At 35.4% G+C, this 17,910-nt stretch overlaps 1 pseudogene; it reads left to right on the top strand.

Annotated features, from left to right (window-relative positions):
• Window positions 1-17,910, top strand: part of LOC145802247 (IAA-alanine resistance protein 1-like) — a 59,929-nt pseudogene that overhangs the window by 28,615 nt on the left and 13,404 nt on the right.

Raw genomic sequence — 17,910 nt, 5'->3', positions numbered from 1 at the left:
CCTCCCACACACAAACAATGTATGCAAATGCAATGCTCAATCAATACACGTATTATCTGTATCAATGCCACAGTCAAAAGTAATGACTTAACCAATGTGATTAGTTTCAGTTATTCCTAATTCACATGCACTGTCTACAACAATCACGACTATCCTCCACCGATAGCCCAAAACAGTTATTTCTAAACTGAAAATAACCATGTCAACAATTCAATGGACAAATGATACCAATTACCCAATTATGCCATTTAATCAATAAATTCCCCAATTCCGTGAATTTAACCCTCTTTTCCCAATTTCATGAATTACTTATACAAATTAATTCAATAATACAACTAGGGTTTTTCCCAAAATTTACCCAAGTATTCCCAACATATCAAATTACCAAAACTTAGAACAAAACCTATAAGATGGAGTAGGAAATCCCTACCTCAAAGAAAACAACCCAAAAGGTGAAGAAAGAGATGAGTGCCCAAATACCAAAGTGCTCCAAATCGCCAAATGCTCAGATTAAATGGTAGCCCTTGCCTCACTCTATCTTTTACTGAAGGATATAGGGTAGAAACACACCCTAAGTGGATCAAATCTAAGAAAGAAGGTGAGTAGGGAGAGAGAGAAGTCGGACCTAGGGTTTGGAATCAAAAGAAAATGAAAAAAAACTGATCAAATCCCACTGCTGTGTATATAAACTGGACAGGCTCGCTCGAGCGAAGACTTGGTCGCTCGAGCTACCAGACACAGAGAAACTACGCTCGAGCCAAGGAAGCCTTGCTCGAGCCAACAACTCAAATGCTCGCTCGAGCGAAAGAAAGCTCGGTCGAGCGAAGAACTCAAACCCTCAGGTCTGAACCCAGACACACGCTCGAGCGAAGGAACTATAGCTCGAGCGAAGGATGAACTAACTCGCTCTAGCGAAGAAAAGCTCGCTCGAGCCAAGAATGCACAGCTACAGGTCCAAATCAAACACTACCTCTCGCTCGAGCGAACAACTCCTCGCTCGAGCGAAGAACCAAAAACCTGGACAGCAACTCTTGGTTTCTAAACCCAACCAACCTGAAACAAACCTGCCCAACACATTCTATAATTCCAAATGAGAAAATAAGGAATAACAACAACAACCATTATACAATGACAGAATCTACGGAACAGTCCGGATACAATAATTAAATGGGAAAAGACCGGGGTCGCTATACCCAAAGCTTAGGGGATCATTTTGGGAGTTTCCTGGATTGTTTAGGCTTTGGTCTCCAAATTGGTGTGTTGGTAGCAACTTTAATGTAATCAAAGTAATTTCCAGAATGCTAAAGGGGGGTGAAGTCACTAGGAGCATGAGGAACTTTGATACATTTATGAGAGTACGAATTGGTTGATCCTCCATTGTCAAATGCTAGGTTCACTTGGTCAAACCTATAGGTGAATTTTGTGCATAATAGTCTGGATAGATTTTTGTATTCTTTAGGTTGGGAAGAGAGATTCCTTAGTGTTAGACAAAAGGTGCTTCCTAGAGCAATGTTTGATCATTATCCAGGGGTCTTAGAAAGTCATTTATCAATTGGGATCCCACTCCTTTTAGGTCTGAGAATATGTTAGAGCGTCACTTGTTTAAGAAATGTGTAACAACCCCGATCCGTAATTAAGGATGTTAATTAAGTGGTTAAAAAAAGTTATGTTTTTATTATGTATTTTGTATGTTATTAGGGCCTTCAATCTGCTACTCGTAGTAATATCTATTATGATTTATGCTTTGATATGAATTTGATAGCCTAAACGGTCTCAGAAACTGAAATTGAGCACATGGATTGACTAATTAGAATTTTTAGAACCATCTGAGAAGTTTTGTTAAAAACTGATTCAGTTTAGTAAAATTGCATGTGATTAAATTAAGCTTTAATTGGAACTATTTTTGAATAATTGAATTTTGTGCTAACCTTGACTAATTAAGGTTACTTGTGTTTGATTTAGATGATGCATGTTTGGTGCCTAATCTAATCCTATTAATGATCCAAGATGTGATTAAGTGTATGATGTGCTAAGACATTTTGTGGTGTTGAGTGTAGGGGATTAAAACCCTTGTGTGTGTGTGTGTTGGAATTTTGCATGTGTGTGCACGTGTATTGTGCTCAAAGTGAGGTGTGTGTTGTGTTTATTCAGCTGAGTGAGGGAGTGTTGTATCATTCCTTTGCTCATGTGGCCCGTTGTGTAGAGAGAGAGAGAGAGAGAGAGAGAGAGAGAGTGCTCAAAAGTTTGAAGAAGAAGAAGAAAACTAGGGAGATTCAACTCACATTTATGAAATTAAAGCTTTGGATAAGGATTCTATGTCTAATTTCTGTAGCTATTCCTCCATGCATCATGTATTAAGAAAATTATTGAATCATCTAATGGAATTTGAAATGAAGATGGGTTTTGAGCAAGAAAGTGGCTTGTATGCATGTTTATGGAAGATTATACCTTGGATGTGAATTTTACTTGTCATCTTCAAGAGAGTATCATGTTTAATGTTTCAGAAATTCATGAGTTTCTTGATCACCATTTGCATGTTATGAAAAACCATGAAAGGAGTTGAAATATTGCATGAAGGAATTTTGATTCAAATCTTTCAAGAATTGATGAGTTTTTGAATAAAAGATGTTTCAAGGGTCTTGTATTGAAGTTTCCTAAAGCTATTTTATGTGTTTGATCAAACCATGCAAGACCCCAAGGTTTGAAGGTGGTTGGAAGCCATTTTTGTTAAGCTTGGTGCCCAGAAATTTACAGTTGGCTCGAGCGAAGAAGTGGTGGCTCGAGCCAACATTACGAGTCTCAGAATTTTGAACTCTACAGAAGCTGGCTCGAGCAAAGGAGTTCTAGCTCGAGCGAGCTCTGTTTTTGCCTTCTGCTGGATCTAGCCAAGAAAAGCTAGCTCTAGCCACTAACTTATTTTCAGCATGTTTTCAAAAGATGTTTTAAGTACATATTTTCACTCCCATCTCTTTATGGGCATTCTTAGGCATGATTTATGAGCCGTTCAAGATTAATAAGCTAAGAAACAATATAAGTAAGTGAATTAGGAAATATGTGTTGAATTCAAGTATATGAGCAATATGAGCAAGTTATGTAGCATGGAATGAATGGGAAATTAAAGTGAAAAAGCTAAGCCATGTATGGCCACATGAATGAGTAATAATGAGACATGTTTTGTGCTATGTACATTTATGTTTGTAGGTCAAGACTCAAAGACTGACCAACCGTTTCTGGAAGCCCACTGTGAGTAACATTTCTGTAAAGATATGTTGATATGAATTATGTTCCAAATGAGTCATGATATGTTATGATTTCTGAAATGATATTGTTTACGTGAACGAATGTCCCATGTTTGAATTCTACTATGGCATCCATAGATAGTCCCAAGTCATGGGGGACGGCATGTAAATGCGGGTCCATGACATAAATGTGAATATGAGATATCGTTAGCCACTTCATTGTGGTGATATGTGCTTAATCGGTATCCGGAACCGATTACTCTAGTTGGAAGGCGATATGTAATATGTTCTATGAGATGTACCATTATGTTATGTTCTGATATGAGACTGATATGAATGATTGTATCATGATTTGTTTTACGGATATGATATATTTGGAATTCGTTCACTAACCCCTTTACTTTAATGTTATTCACTGGGCTCCAGCTCACTGCTTTTATATATATATTTATAGGTGAGCGTTCTAGAGGGCAAGTGTAGGAGGGTTTTTACCGAGCCACTGTTTTGAAGCCTACCAAGTATTTTGGGTGCCTCCGAGTTGGGGCTAGGCCTGGAAGGCCGTTCGCAAGCTTTCGGTTATGTTATACATTTTTGTCCCGTACATCTGTTTTTTTGTATAAGATATTGTGTTATATGTTATGTAATGTAAGTGGGTAAATTAACGCTTTTGCATGTGATTATTTGTTCATGTAGATGCACAGCTCGTTGGACTATTGGAGTTTTGTTTATTGCTTCCGCAAGCTCTGATTATTTTCATTATACAAGAAGGCCTTCGGTAATCCAAGGATTACTGGCCGGTTATGATGCTGAACCTATAGGGGCGGGTTTGGGTCGTGACAAAATGTTACTAGGAATGGTGGGAAAGTTGTAGACCTCACGAGAAGCGGAAGTTTTAAATTCATGAAGAAACTAAAGTTTATTAAATAGTTCTTGGAAATTTGGAACAAAGGTTATTGGAGACTTGAAAGAGACTACAAAGTAAAATTCTAATTAGGATCAATGAGTTGGATAGTCTTGAGATGAGTGGTGGTCTTGTTGAATCTCTTAGAAAGGGGAGAGAGGTTTTCAAAAGTAAATTTGAGAAGGTGGTCTTTAGGTGAAGAAATTTCTTTGTCTAAAAAATCTAAAGCTTAATAAGTGGCTTGAGAAATGGGATAATAATTTCAAATTATTTCCTACGGTTGCAAATGGAGATCAAATCATTAATGAGGTTTTTCCATTTATTATTCTTTTGAGGGAGGGGTGAGTAGGTCGAGATTAGAAGGGTTGGAATGGTCCCCCATTGATTCTGAGAAGGCTAATTGGTTGAAAGGCTTCTTGATGGATTGGAAATAGGAAGGTGATTTTCAAGTGTAAAAAGGTATGGGTCCCTAGGGCTTAATGGCTTTCTTACGACCACTTTTTATGTTTGTTAGGATATTGTTAATTTTGATTTGTTGAAAGTTTTTAATGAATTTTTTGAGAATGGAATTGTTGATACTTGCGCAAATGCTACATTTATATGTTTGATTCCAAATAAAGATATTTCTTTAAGAATATGTGACTTTCGACCTATCTGTTTAGTTACTTATTTGTATAATATGTCGTTGAGATTTGGTTTTGGGGGATTTCATTCCTCTTCTCAAGGTGCCTTTGTTGAGGGGTGTTAAATTTTTATGTTATTTTGGTAGCCAATGAGGTGGTTGAGGAGTATAGATAACTTAAGAAGCACGAACACGTACACAAGCCCGGGACACATGTTAAGGTGATTTCAGAAAAATGGGGACACAGACACAAACATGGATACGGTGGGGACACGACAATAAAATATTTTTTCATATATTTTTGTTTATTATGTAGGCTAGTATTGCATCCACAAACAATCAAAACTAACAAAAACTAAAACTAAATTGATATTAAAAAAATAAAAAAAATCACTTTTATATTAACACTTATTGTTTATACTTTTTTATGGATGATTTATTAAGTATTTAAATCTAATCAAAAATGAATAAACATTCAACATCTAACATCCATTAAATGCACTAAAGAAAGGGGGTGGGGGTAACTATTTGGCGTTTCCCTTGAAAAAAATTAATTAAATGGTGTGTCCTTGTCATGTCGCCATGTCCCCATGTCTGACATGGGTATGGCACTTATTTTGAGCTGTCGGTGCTTCATAGCAGATTACAAACAAGGAGAGGGTTATCTTTAAGACAGATTTTGAAAAAGTATATGATCATGTGTATTGTTTTTTTTTTTTATTTCTTTTTAGATTCTGTCATGCAAAAGAAATGATTTGGTGAGAGATGGAGGAAATGGATCAAGGTTTGTTTGTCCACTAGTAATTTTGTAGTAATATTAAATAGTAAAGCATGTGATACTTTTTAAGACTACGAGGGGTCTGAGGCATAATTCTTTTTTATCTCTATTTTTATTTACTGTAGAGAGTTGATGTTTTGGGGAGGTTGGTTGATTGGTTGATTGGTCTTAGTGTAAATTTTAGAGAAGAAAAGAGATTAGAGTATGATTGTGATATCATCCCCTTTTATATTAATGAAGATTAATAATTACAAGGGAGCCCTAAGGTATAGAATAATTACAATAGAATAATAACTCAACTAATAATAATAGTAACCCAACTAATAATATATTATTCTAACACTCCCCGTCAAGCTGGTGCGAAGATATATTTCTCATGCCCAGCTCGCCTAGGATGTCATGTAATGGCTTACTCCTAACTCCCTTGGTGAGGATGTCAGCGAGTTGTTCACTAGACTGCACAAATAGAGTGCATATTGTGCCACTAGTGAGTTTCTCCTTAATGAAATGGCGATCAATCTCAACGTGCTTTGTCATGTCACGTTGAGCCGGATTGTGAGCAATGTTGATGGCGGCCTTATTATCGTAGAATAACGACATGGAGTCCATCTAATCAATACCTAGATCACGCAAAAATAACTTGATCCATAAGAGCTCACACACCCCTTGTGCCATAGCTCTAAGTTCAGCTTCTGCACTTGATCGGGCAACCACATTCTGCTTCTTACTCCTCTAAGTAACTAGGTTGCCTCCAACAAAGGTGCAATACCTTGAAGTTGACCTCCTATCAGTTACTGATCTAGCCCAGTCCCCATTTGTATAGGCTTCCACATGAAGATCATTCTTTGAAAAATAAAGATCCTTACCAGGAGCAGACTTCAAGCACCGCAAAATTCTTATGACAACCTCGAAGTGAATCTGATAAGGAGCATGCATAAACTGACTAACCACACTGACAGCAACAAAAATATTAGGATGGGAGTAAGATAGGTAGATCAGCTTACCCACTAAACACTGATAGCTCCCCCTATCAACAGTTGTTTCTCCTTCATCATCAACTAGTTTCTGATTGGGTTCTAGTAGAGTATCACAGGCCTTGCAACCAAGCATCTCAGTTTCCTTCAATAGGTCAAGCACATACATCCTCTGTGAGATAAATATCCCTTCTTTGGAGCGAGCAACTTCAATTCCCAAAAAATACTTAAAGCTTCCCAAGTCTTTGTGCTAAATATTTCTTCAACAGAGGTATTTCCTCACTATCATCACTTATAAGAACTATGTCATCCACATAAACAATGAGTGTTGCAGTCTCACCACGTGAGGAATGTTTCACAAACAAAGTGTGATATGCCTGACTCTATTTGAAGCCATATTTAAGAATAGCCTGAGTGAATCTCTCAAAGCAAGCCCTTGGAGATTGTTTGAGACCATATAATGACTTTCGAAGCCGACATACTTTACTCTCTATCTGATGATCCTCAAAACAGGAGGAATGTCCATATATACCTCTTCTTTGAGGTCACTATGGAGAAAGGAATTCTTTACATCAAACTGATGAAGTGGCCAATCTAGATTAGCTGTTAAAGAGAGAAGTGCTCTGACTGAATTCATCTTAGTCACGGGTGCAAAGGTCTCCTGATAGTCAACGATATATGTTTGAGTGAACCCTTTTGCCACAAGTCTAGCCTTGTAACGCTCAATAGAACCATCCGCTTTGTGTTTCACAGTATACACCCATTTGCATCTCACAGGTCGTTTGCCCTTAGGTAACTCAGTCAATTCCCAAGTGTCATTCTTTCTAAGTGCTTTCATATTCTCAATCATGGCAAGTTTCCACTCAGAGGTAGCAAGAGCATCTTGAAAATGATTAGGAATGCTAACAGAGGAAATATTTGACACAAAAGCTCTATATGAGGACGACAAATAAGAGTAGGACACAAAATTTGAGATAGGATGTTGAGTACAAGATCTCACACCGTTTCTGGCAATAAGAACATCAAGATCAATAGGAGTGTCAAGATCAGTGGACCCAAGAGATTCAAAGTTACCTGGATTCTCGTCAGAGGAAGGAGATGGCAGTGGGTGAGCAGAAGTGGTCTCTTATATCCAATTAACTTTTTGTCTGTCTTTCTCCTTGACATAAACTTGCCCTTGCCCTTCTCTATCCTTGGTGACATTGGGTTCTGTAGTCCCAGTAAGAGGTGGTGGTGCAAGAACAACTGGTTCTACCATAGGAATTACAGGAATCACTTCACACCAAGGCTCCTCTTGAAAAGAGGACTGTGACACCAGAGAAGACAAGAAATAGGATTGGGACTCAAAAAAAGTGACATCCATGGATACAAACCACTTATGAGAAAGAGGGTGATAACACTTATATCCCTTTTGAGTAGGAGAGTACCAAAGGAAAACACATTTGAAGAAGCGAGCATCCAACTTACCATGAGTAGAATAGTGATTGTGGACAAAACACACACAACCAAATATTTTTGGAGGAATAGAAAACAAGGACTCAGAACCTAGGAGGACTTGAAGGGGAGCTTGTTTTTGCAAGACCTAGGTAGGAAGACAATTAATAAGATAGGCAGCGGTGAGGACAGCGTCGCCCCAGTGGGACCGAGGCACACTCATAGAAAAACACATGCACCGAGCCATGTCAAGAAAATAACGATTCTTGCGTTCTACCACCCCATTTTTTTGAGGGGTATTGGTGCAAGAGATCTGATGGACAATACCATGGGCAGAAAAATATTGCCCTAACCCAGAATCTATGTATTTCCCTCCATTATCAAAATGGAGGATTTTGACAGTGGCTCCAAACTGAGTACAAATCATCTTATGAAAATTGCGGAACACAGAGAAAACCTCACTCGTGTCTTTCATGAGATGCACCCAAGTAGTACGAGAAAAATCATCAATAAATGTAACAAACCATCAATGACCTTTCACAGACATAACATGAGATGGACCCCAGACATCAGAATGTATTAATGAAAAGGGAACTAAACTTTTATTAAAACTGGAAGCAAAAGAAGCTCTATGTTGTTTTCCAAGTTGACAAGACTCACAAAGAAACTCAAACACATTATTGTGTGCAAAAACAGATGGAAATTAAATGCTGAAGTAAATAAAAAGAAGGATAGCCCAAGACGCTGATGCCACAGCCATAGATCATCTTTGGTAGTAAGACTCGTAGTGGAAGAATGAGCAAGCTGGTTCGGTTGATTCAGAAGTAGGGACTATTTTCTGCACTACCACTGCTAATCGTCCTCCTCATGATAAGGTCCTGAAAAAGACAATGATCAAGGAAAAAAGTTACACTACAATTCAAGTCCTTTGTAATATGACTCAAGGATAACAGGTTAACAGAAAAATTGGGAATATGAAGAACATAAGAGAGAGGTATGGTAGGAGTGACATGCACTAAACCTTTCCCAGAAATAGTACTATATGCAATCATAACTTTGTCCTGACCTGAAAAGGGCTTATAGGTAGAGAAAATGTCAAAGGATCTAGACATATGATTTGAGGCACCAGAATCAATAATTCAAGGCAAAGACATATCTGAAAGGAAAACACGAGGAGAAGAGGCCAAGTTACCTGAGCTACCAAATGACGAGGAAGATGTACTGAGAGCAGTAGACGACCAGCGGTCCAGCAAGTGACGCAGAACATCCTCAAGCTCATGAGTAGCCATACCAGAGAGACCATCAGAAGCCTGGCCAACAGAAGCGGAAGTATAATCAAGTGTATCAACGACACTAGACTGATGAGCTCGTGGATGAGAGCCTCGTCCGCGAGACTGACCTGACCAACCTTCTCTAGAACCAGACTGATCACCTCGACCCCCGGATGAAGTCCCATGAAGCTTCCAACACGTCTCACAAGTATGGTGCTGCTTGCGATAGTAATCACAGAATATAGACTCCTTGGTTGCAGGGGGAGGGATGGGAGTCAAGAAGAGGCCATCTCTAAGGGTAGACAGTGATGCAGAGCGGTCAGTAGAGACAGGTGACATCATAGCAGACCAACGACTCTCTTCATTCTGTATATAGGCGAATGCCTTCTAAGGTGAAGGAAGAGTGTCCATGCGCAGAATTCGACTTCGAACCAGGTCATACTCCATATTAAGACCTGTCAGAAACTTGAAGACCCGTTCCTGTGCAATGAACTCCTTGTATCCAACTGAATCAGCAGGACAAATTGGCTTATAATCCTGCAAGTGATCAAGGCGTTTCCAGCCGTTGGTAAGGAAGGTGAAGTACTGGAGAACAGTCTGCTCCTCCTGAATAGACCTCTCAATAGAGCGACACAACTCAATTGCCTGTGAGAAATTCCCTTTGTGAGAATAGGTGGCAGCCATAGCATCCCAAATATCTTGGGCAGTCTCCATAGACAAGTAGCTCTGACCAATTTCTGGTACCATCGAATGAATAAGCCAACTCATAATCAAAGAGTTGGTAATCTCCTATTGGTCATAACCTGGGTCAGTGGTGCTAGGTGCCTATATCCTGCCATCAACATATCCCATCGTCTCTCTACTCTTCAAAAACATAGTCAAACTCTGCGACCACACTAGATAGTTTTGACCATTAGATAGAGAAGTGATGATTTTAAGGCTAGGGTTGGGATTATCAGTCATAGTAGTAGGTATAATGGAACTCTCGCTCCAAGGCGTCTGAGAAGTAGTGGACACACTTGTGGAATTTGCCATAAATACTGTATGACCGAACCCTCAACAAAACTAGTGCCAATCACAAACCCGGAAGGTGGAGGAATACAAGCACAATAGTATCTAGACAAACATAGAAAATTAAGAATCTAGTTTTCCTTTTATTTATTTATTTTTTATTTTTTATTTTTAGGTCAAAACAGTTGAAAAAGGTCTTTAAGAACCAAACATTACAGATTTTTTTTTTTTTGGTCAAAGCTATTAAAAAGAGATCTTTAAGAACCAAACATTACAGACGGAAGACGAAAGGCCAACTGAGGCTAATTACAGACGGGAGAGAGCCATGGAGGAGTTGCTGACAGGGGCCAAGGAGGCCAAAGGGGCTGCCAACAAACCCCTAGAAGAGCTGAGATACTGTCGTTCAAGCCTAATAGGTTGTTGGGGAGCCCAGGAGGAGGGCCGAAGACTTGGGCAAGGAGGTCGGAGCTCTGGGTCGACTGAGACGAAGACGAAGATGAAGCTGGTCCAACTGTAGGTGGCTGGAGAGAGGCCAACTGGACCGTGGAAGTGGGTGAGAGGCCAATTGGACTTGTAGGAGAGAAAGGGACTACTGGCAGAGGAGATCGACTGCAACGATGGCCTAGGTTTTTTGCTCTGACACCATGTAAATTTTAGAGAAGAAAAGAGATTAGAGTATGATTGTGATATCATCCCCTTTTATAGTAATGAAGATTAATAATTACAATGAGCCCAAAGGCATAGAATAATTACAATAGAATAATAACCCAACAAATAATAATAATAACCCAACTAATAATATATTATTCTAACACTTAGGAGGTGGGTTTAATGGAGGGTTTTGTGATACGTTGGGGGTAGGATTTCAGTTTTTCACCTACAGTTTGCAAATGATACTATATTTTTCACTTTTTAGGTTTTCACCTACGCTTTGTAGCATTTTTTAATTGTCGGTGGTCATAATATGTTTTTCTATGATTGTGTTATATTTCTAGGTGGTGAACACTCCCATTCACACGATCATGACGTGGACCATGCTCATTCTCATGTTCATTTTGGACATGAGCATTCACATCCTCTTAAACATGCACTTCCTTAAAAGATATTTTTGTTGGTTTGTCCGTTTTAGGTAAGTTGAGAAACATGAAACGTGCATATGTTATTTGTTAATCTCAGTCACATGCTTTCTTGTTTTACAATATATATGTATGCATTATGCACATGCAACAATTATCTCTATTTTATATATTCTTGTAATTTTGCCTCTAATAATGTATAGAAAAAAAGTTACTTCTAATAATGTATAGAAAAACGTTACTTTCTATCTGCCACATTTGAAAATTAATAATTCTGAATAATAAATAATTATTAATGGTTAGCAAAGTAATAAACACATTATAAATGCACATTTATTGATAATCCAAATGTGTCACTGGAGTACATTGGACCACATGAATAGTTCCAAAGCCTTGAACACACTGTTGATGGTTAAAAGAGCACAATTTCATTGATTGAGGTAATGGTAGTCACTCTTTAGGAAGGAATATCACCTTAAGAATATGAAAAGGTTGACAGAGTAAATACACAAAGTGAAATTGAGAAAAAAGTGGCCCTAGTTGATATACGGGACTCAAGAACAGTGACACAGTCTGCATTACGGGTAATGCTAGGGGACGAGGAAGACCAAACTAAACATGAGTTAAGATAGTAAGTGTTAAGCAAGTATTTGTTTAGCATTAAGGGTAGTTTAGTCATTGTTAGCCTCTAGGGTTTTACTTAGTTTTCTTATGTATATTTCTCTTGTAATCTTTAATTAATTAATTCAATAATACCATCGTTTAGTTTAAACCTAGTTTTCATGGTATCAAAGCCAAGTTTCGATCCTGGGACACAAGTTAATAGCTTGTTGTTCAACTAAAATTATGGATGTTAATCAAATATGCAAACTAGGACTCATCTAGCCAACCCAAAGTAGTTGGTAAAGATTTGTGTAGTTGAATTGATTTAATATATTTTTTCAGTTTGTATGTTTCTTTAACCTTAAGGTAGTAATATACTTAGAAAGTGGTTGTACATAAATCACTTGTTGAAGTCGTTGTGCATGAACCACTTGATGTTAAGGTGATTGCTTGTAAGCATCTTCTCAACTACTTGTCACTAGAGTGGCTGTACTTGGCACTTGTTTGTCATTAAATGATTGCATGTAAGGCAGTTGTCACTTGCTTGTTATTGAAAGGCTCTGTGTAGCCACTTTTCACGTACTTGTATTGAGCTTGTTGGCTGTAAGCCACTTTTAAACTAATTTCCAGTCGTAGCCTTCTTCTCTATCATCATCATAAAAACAATAAAAAGTTGAAGGATGGCAATGACGATGATGACAAGATTCAGCAGCAGTCTCTCAATGAAAAGAATGAAAGTGTATTAGAAATGTCATCTCAAGGGAAGGTTTTAGAAGAAGGGTCTGAAAAGCAAAATCAGCCTGAATCTCTTCGGAAAGTAAGATGATTGTGATTTTTCCTGGCAGGTTATGATCAACTTTGAACTAGGTTGGTTTCTGGGCATTTCTTCATAGGTGGACCTAGAATTATAGTTAGGCAGCAGCGGGGCTAGACTAGAATTGTTGTTGTTGTTTTTTTAAAGAGTTGCCTCTAGCCACAAATGTATACAAACACATGCGACATATATCGATCTCTGATCTGTATCTGTTACATGCAAAAGAGATTGTTTCTTCTTCATTCAGAATAATTTCTCCACAGTTCCTAATATCCTTGTGATAGAATATTCTAATAGCATGCAATGAAATATGGTTTGTTGCTTTTCTTATTCTTAATTTTAGTTTCCTGTTTGTTCAAGATCAAAAATAATGATTCAGACCTCAATAAGTTACAAAGTTTTGTGGCAAAGAAAGTCAAAAACATAACACACTGAGAAACAAATGTATATATCTAGTGGGATTGTTCTGCTAGTGCACAACAATTTCATATCAAATATGTTTTGTTGACTGAAATGTTATTACATTTGATGAAGTATCTTATTTCATGGAAACATAATCCATTATCGAATCTTACCTTTTTGGTTTGAGGAACCTGAATGGGAACATGATGTCACATGGTTCTGATGCGTTGGGTAATTCAAATCACGAGGGTGGTTCTCTTTTGACCAGGATATAACAATGTATCGATATTATCAAACCAAACAAGCCCCTTATATTACTACCTTAACAATGTATCGAGGGTGGTTCTCTTATGCCCCCTTTTATTTATTTATTTATTTATTATTATTAAATCATTACTGCAACTTGTTTGTTATTGAAACTTACGTTTGATCCTCACTTTTGCAGAGAAAAACTGGCAGTGGTGCTGGAAAAGATAACATTTCAGATGCTCCAAAGGGCTCCACTCACCATATAAAATCAGTGGTCAAAAAAGAACTTTCTCAGTCTCCATCAAATCTTGTGTTTGGTTACCTTAACCTCTTCTACGATGTAGTATGTTTTTTTTAATTTTTTATTTATATTATTATTTTTTAATTTAAATTTCAATGGTAATGTTGTTTCTTTATGATTGGTGTTACTGTCCATGAATATAGATTTAATGGACACACACATGTAAAGGTTTTACAATTCTATAGGGAATTTTTTTTCATTTTTAATTGATGTATTTGACTGAAAACTGAAGCATTTCAACGTGACGTGTAACATTTCATCACAATTTTACCGATGGGATGGCTTTGGGAAGTGCTTTCCTCCTTTATGGATAAGTTGGTGGGGTGGTCAAGAACTCTGGTTCTGCTTGCACATGAGCTTCCTCAAGAGGTTCGCTTCTTCCTCTTGTTCCTTCATTTTCTGTGGAGCTTTTAATAAAGAATAATGACTACTGAATTTTATGTCATTATATTGATATCAATTTCTGATAATAAGTTCTTTGGCTAGTTAATTCTAAAGATTCGGAATGGATCTTCATACAGTACATTGTTGTATTTGCATATTATAAGTGCATATATATCGGTAATTTTGTGTCGTCACTAAATTGTCTTTCCTGCTAAAATTCTTTTCACTCTTGGCCTGGCTTAAGGATGCAAGCATGCAAAGTGTCTTGTTTCCTATAAAAACATGTGAGTTGATGGGTTATTTTATTCCATAACTAACTGCATGTATTCTACTAGGCTTGCTACTGACTCATATGTATTACAGCATCTTCTAAAATTATATAGTATGGGTAGAAGTGCAAAATTAATTAGATTTATTAGATGAACGTTGTTTCTTGTTCTTTTCTTATGATAAATACGTTTGTTTACCCTTTGTCATTTTGGTCTCTGTAATTTCAATTAACTCGATTTTGTCACTTAATTTTAAATTGTGTCAATTAAGTCCAATTGAAAACAATCGTTACAATTTCTTATGGAAATTTCAGGGCCATAATGGTCCATTCAGCTGTCTCTCTCTCTACCCTCCACAATGATTGTTTCTTTCTCCCCAATAACCCAGCACAAACCATCCCCACCTTCCATCATCAACGTCAGCTATCTACACCATGCACACCACCTTATTCCATCATTGCTGGCAATCACCACCATCTTCCACCCTCCCAAACCACCACTTCTGCCACCAAAAGGAAAGTGTAAAGAAAGATCTTTTCAGAGTGAAGAAGCAGAAGGAGCAAGTGGCTTCTTGAGTTTGGATCCAAAAGGAAACATTGTAAGCAAATTGCAATGTCAAAAGTGAAGGTAAAGGTGAAACAAAGATAAAATTTTGCCTCTTAAACTTTTACGGATTTTTTAATTTGACTCATTTCGATTAATATTAATTTTATATTTAAATTTTTAAATTTTTGTCAATTTAACTCTAGTCATCATATTTTGTCTATAATTAGACGGAATATACTGACGTAATATCAAAAATTATTTAGAATTTCATTTTACTCTCAAAATGATATCTTAAAAATCAATTTGCCTCCAAATATAAAAAAAAAATAAAAAAATAAATATTTTTTTATCTCAATAATGAAAAAAATAAATTTTAAATAATATATGCTTTATAAAAAAATAATAAAAAATATAAAAATTCTCATTTAGAATTATCTTGAGATTATGAAATATGGAAAACAAACATGTCATGCCCATACCGGGTACTTATTGGTATTTCTGCATACATACCGGGTACACAAAACACATACTCAAATTTTTTTTCTTCTTAATTTTTTACGTATCCAGACATATCTAATATACATCCAATTCATGTCGTACCTCAATCAAAATAATATTTTCTTCTATTATAAAGATAAAATTCATTTTACTAGATTTCTTTTTCATTTTTAGTTTTGTGTTTATGGTTTGTAAATATAATGATATTTAATTTTGGTTTATTTTATACCTGTACTTTTGGCAATAAATGTCAATTGTATGTTGGATTTAACAAATTAAATTATTTAATTAGTTTGTGTTATTCCAAATAAAAAACATATATATTTTTTTACAAACTTATTAAGTCGTACCCGTACCTTACTTTTTTTTTGAATTTTATCGTGTCAACATACCCGTATCATACCAATACCAATACTCAAACCCATACCTGCGCTTCATAGGTCTCAAATATTATCGAGTCGATCCTGGAGAAATTTATTGAGCCAAAAAATTCTTGGCTACTCTATGTATGTATGCGAGCGCAATTATAACAAGTTTATTACCCAAATTAATTTTAATAGAATTGATCGACTAATAGTAATTTCAAAATTGAGTAGGAAAAAAATTTCAAAATTCGATCAATACTGGTACAAGTACGACTACCCATGTTTCGTAATCTCAAGATAATTCTAAATAAGGATTTATTATTATTATTATTATTTTTGGAAAGTATATATTTAAAATTTAATTTTTTCATTATTGAGATAAAAAATTATTTATTAAATATTTAAATTTAATTTTTTTTATATTTGGAGGGCAAATTAATTCTTAAGATATAGTTTGGGGGTAAAATAAAATTTCAAATGAATTTTGGTGCCACGTCAGTACATTTTATCCAATTGTAGACGGAATGCGACAGTAGGGGTTAAATTGATCAAAATTTTGAAAGTTTGGATGTAAAATTAATATTAATCAAAGTCTGGGGATCAAATTAAAAAATGCATGAAAGTTTGTGGGGCAAAATGATATTTCCTCGCTTGTATAAAAGTGAATCACCAACTTCTAGTCTTTGTGCTTTAAATAAACAAAGGAAAATGATATAGTGACATACTAGTTACTTATTTTTTAAACTTAATAATGTGTAAATGATATGATTAGTTGATAATTATAGAATATATGAAAGAGAGTACTACTTTTAATATTTTAATTGATTATCAAATTACTAAATTTAAAAATTAAGTCTAATTTTTTATTTTGAATAACAATACACATATATAAATGTAATTATAAAGATCAATAATGTAATCTAATTTAAGTTCTCAATTCAACGACTATTTATTGTATGTCAGTATAAATTTTTAAACTATATCATGTAGAGAAAGAGAATTAGGAAATTACAAATATATATATATATGTATATACTTATTTTTATTAAGTAAAATCGTTGAAAAAAAATATATTTTACTCATTAAATTCAATGTAGGTGTATAGAAAATATCTAAAATACATATTTTTATTAAGTTTAATGATTAACATATATATTCTGATAGTTTTACTATGATTTAGATTAAAAACAAATAAAAATTAAAAAATTTTAAATTTATTTTGTTATAAAGTTGAAACATTAATTTATTTATTTTTTTAATTTTCCTAAAAGAGAATGTAAAAAAAAAAAATTAGATGGGCAAAAGAGAATTTAAACTATTCCTATAAATTTGTTTAAGGCACCAACCTGTATCATGCGCCTAACTTCGACTGGGCCATATGAATGACTTTTTTGTTGCAATCCACTGGGAGTGTTCATACAATTTTTTATTTTTTTTTTTTTTTTTTTTTTTTTTTTTTTTTTTTTTTTTAAGCCCTATCAATGCCTTCGGAAATTTTTATTTTTATTTTTTTGTAGGCACCAACCTGTATCATGCGCCTAACTTTTTTTGTTGCAATCCACTGGGATTGTTCATATCTAATTTCATATTTCTTTTCTAAATTCTTTTTAAAATTTTCCAACCAAATACAGCTTTAGTATTAAAAAAAAATAGAGAATTTAAACCAAAAATGTTATGAATCATAAAAATTATTTTAAATTTTACTTTGAAAGTATGTGTGGTATAAATTTAAAGTTAATGGGATGCAAGTCATCATCATAACAAATGTAAATTATTGATTCCTTTTTTTAAAAAATGATTTTCTCAAGTATTTTTTTTCTAAATTTCAAACATTACTGAAATTAAAATATAAATGTGGTTATGACGCTACCTATGGAGTATTATTGTTTTTGGTATGATTTATCAGTTGTCTTTTTTTTGTTTACTATGAAAAGATGTATAGAAAAATAGAGAGATGATGTGACCTAGATAAACCAATAAATCAATAAGCAGCTTGTTTATTAAGCAGTATCCACTACAAGAAAATCAGGCAAATAACACGGAGGTTTTTGCGACGGGGTGACTGCCGTCGCAAAAAATGGTTTTTTGCGACGGGGTGTGTTTGCTGTCGCCAAAGAAGTTTTTTGAGACGGGGTGTGTTTGCCGTAGATAAAAAATTGGCTTTTTGCGACGG

This window comes from Camellia sinensis, chromosome 11, assembly GCF_055761805.1.
Source record: "Camellia sinensis isolate YWXY chromosome 11, ASM5576180v1, whole genome shotgun sequence".
In the NCBI taxonomy this organism is placed as follows: Eukaryota; Viridiplantae; Streptophyta; class Magnoliopsida; order Ericales; family Theaceae; genus Camellia; species Camellia sinensis.
The sequence above is the reverse complement of the archived record's forward strand: the minus strand, read 5'-3'. Positions and strand labels throughout refer to the sequence as shown.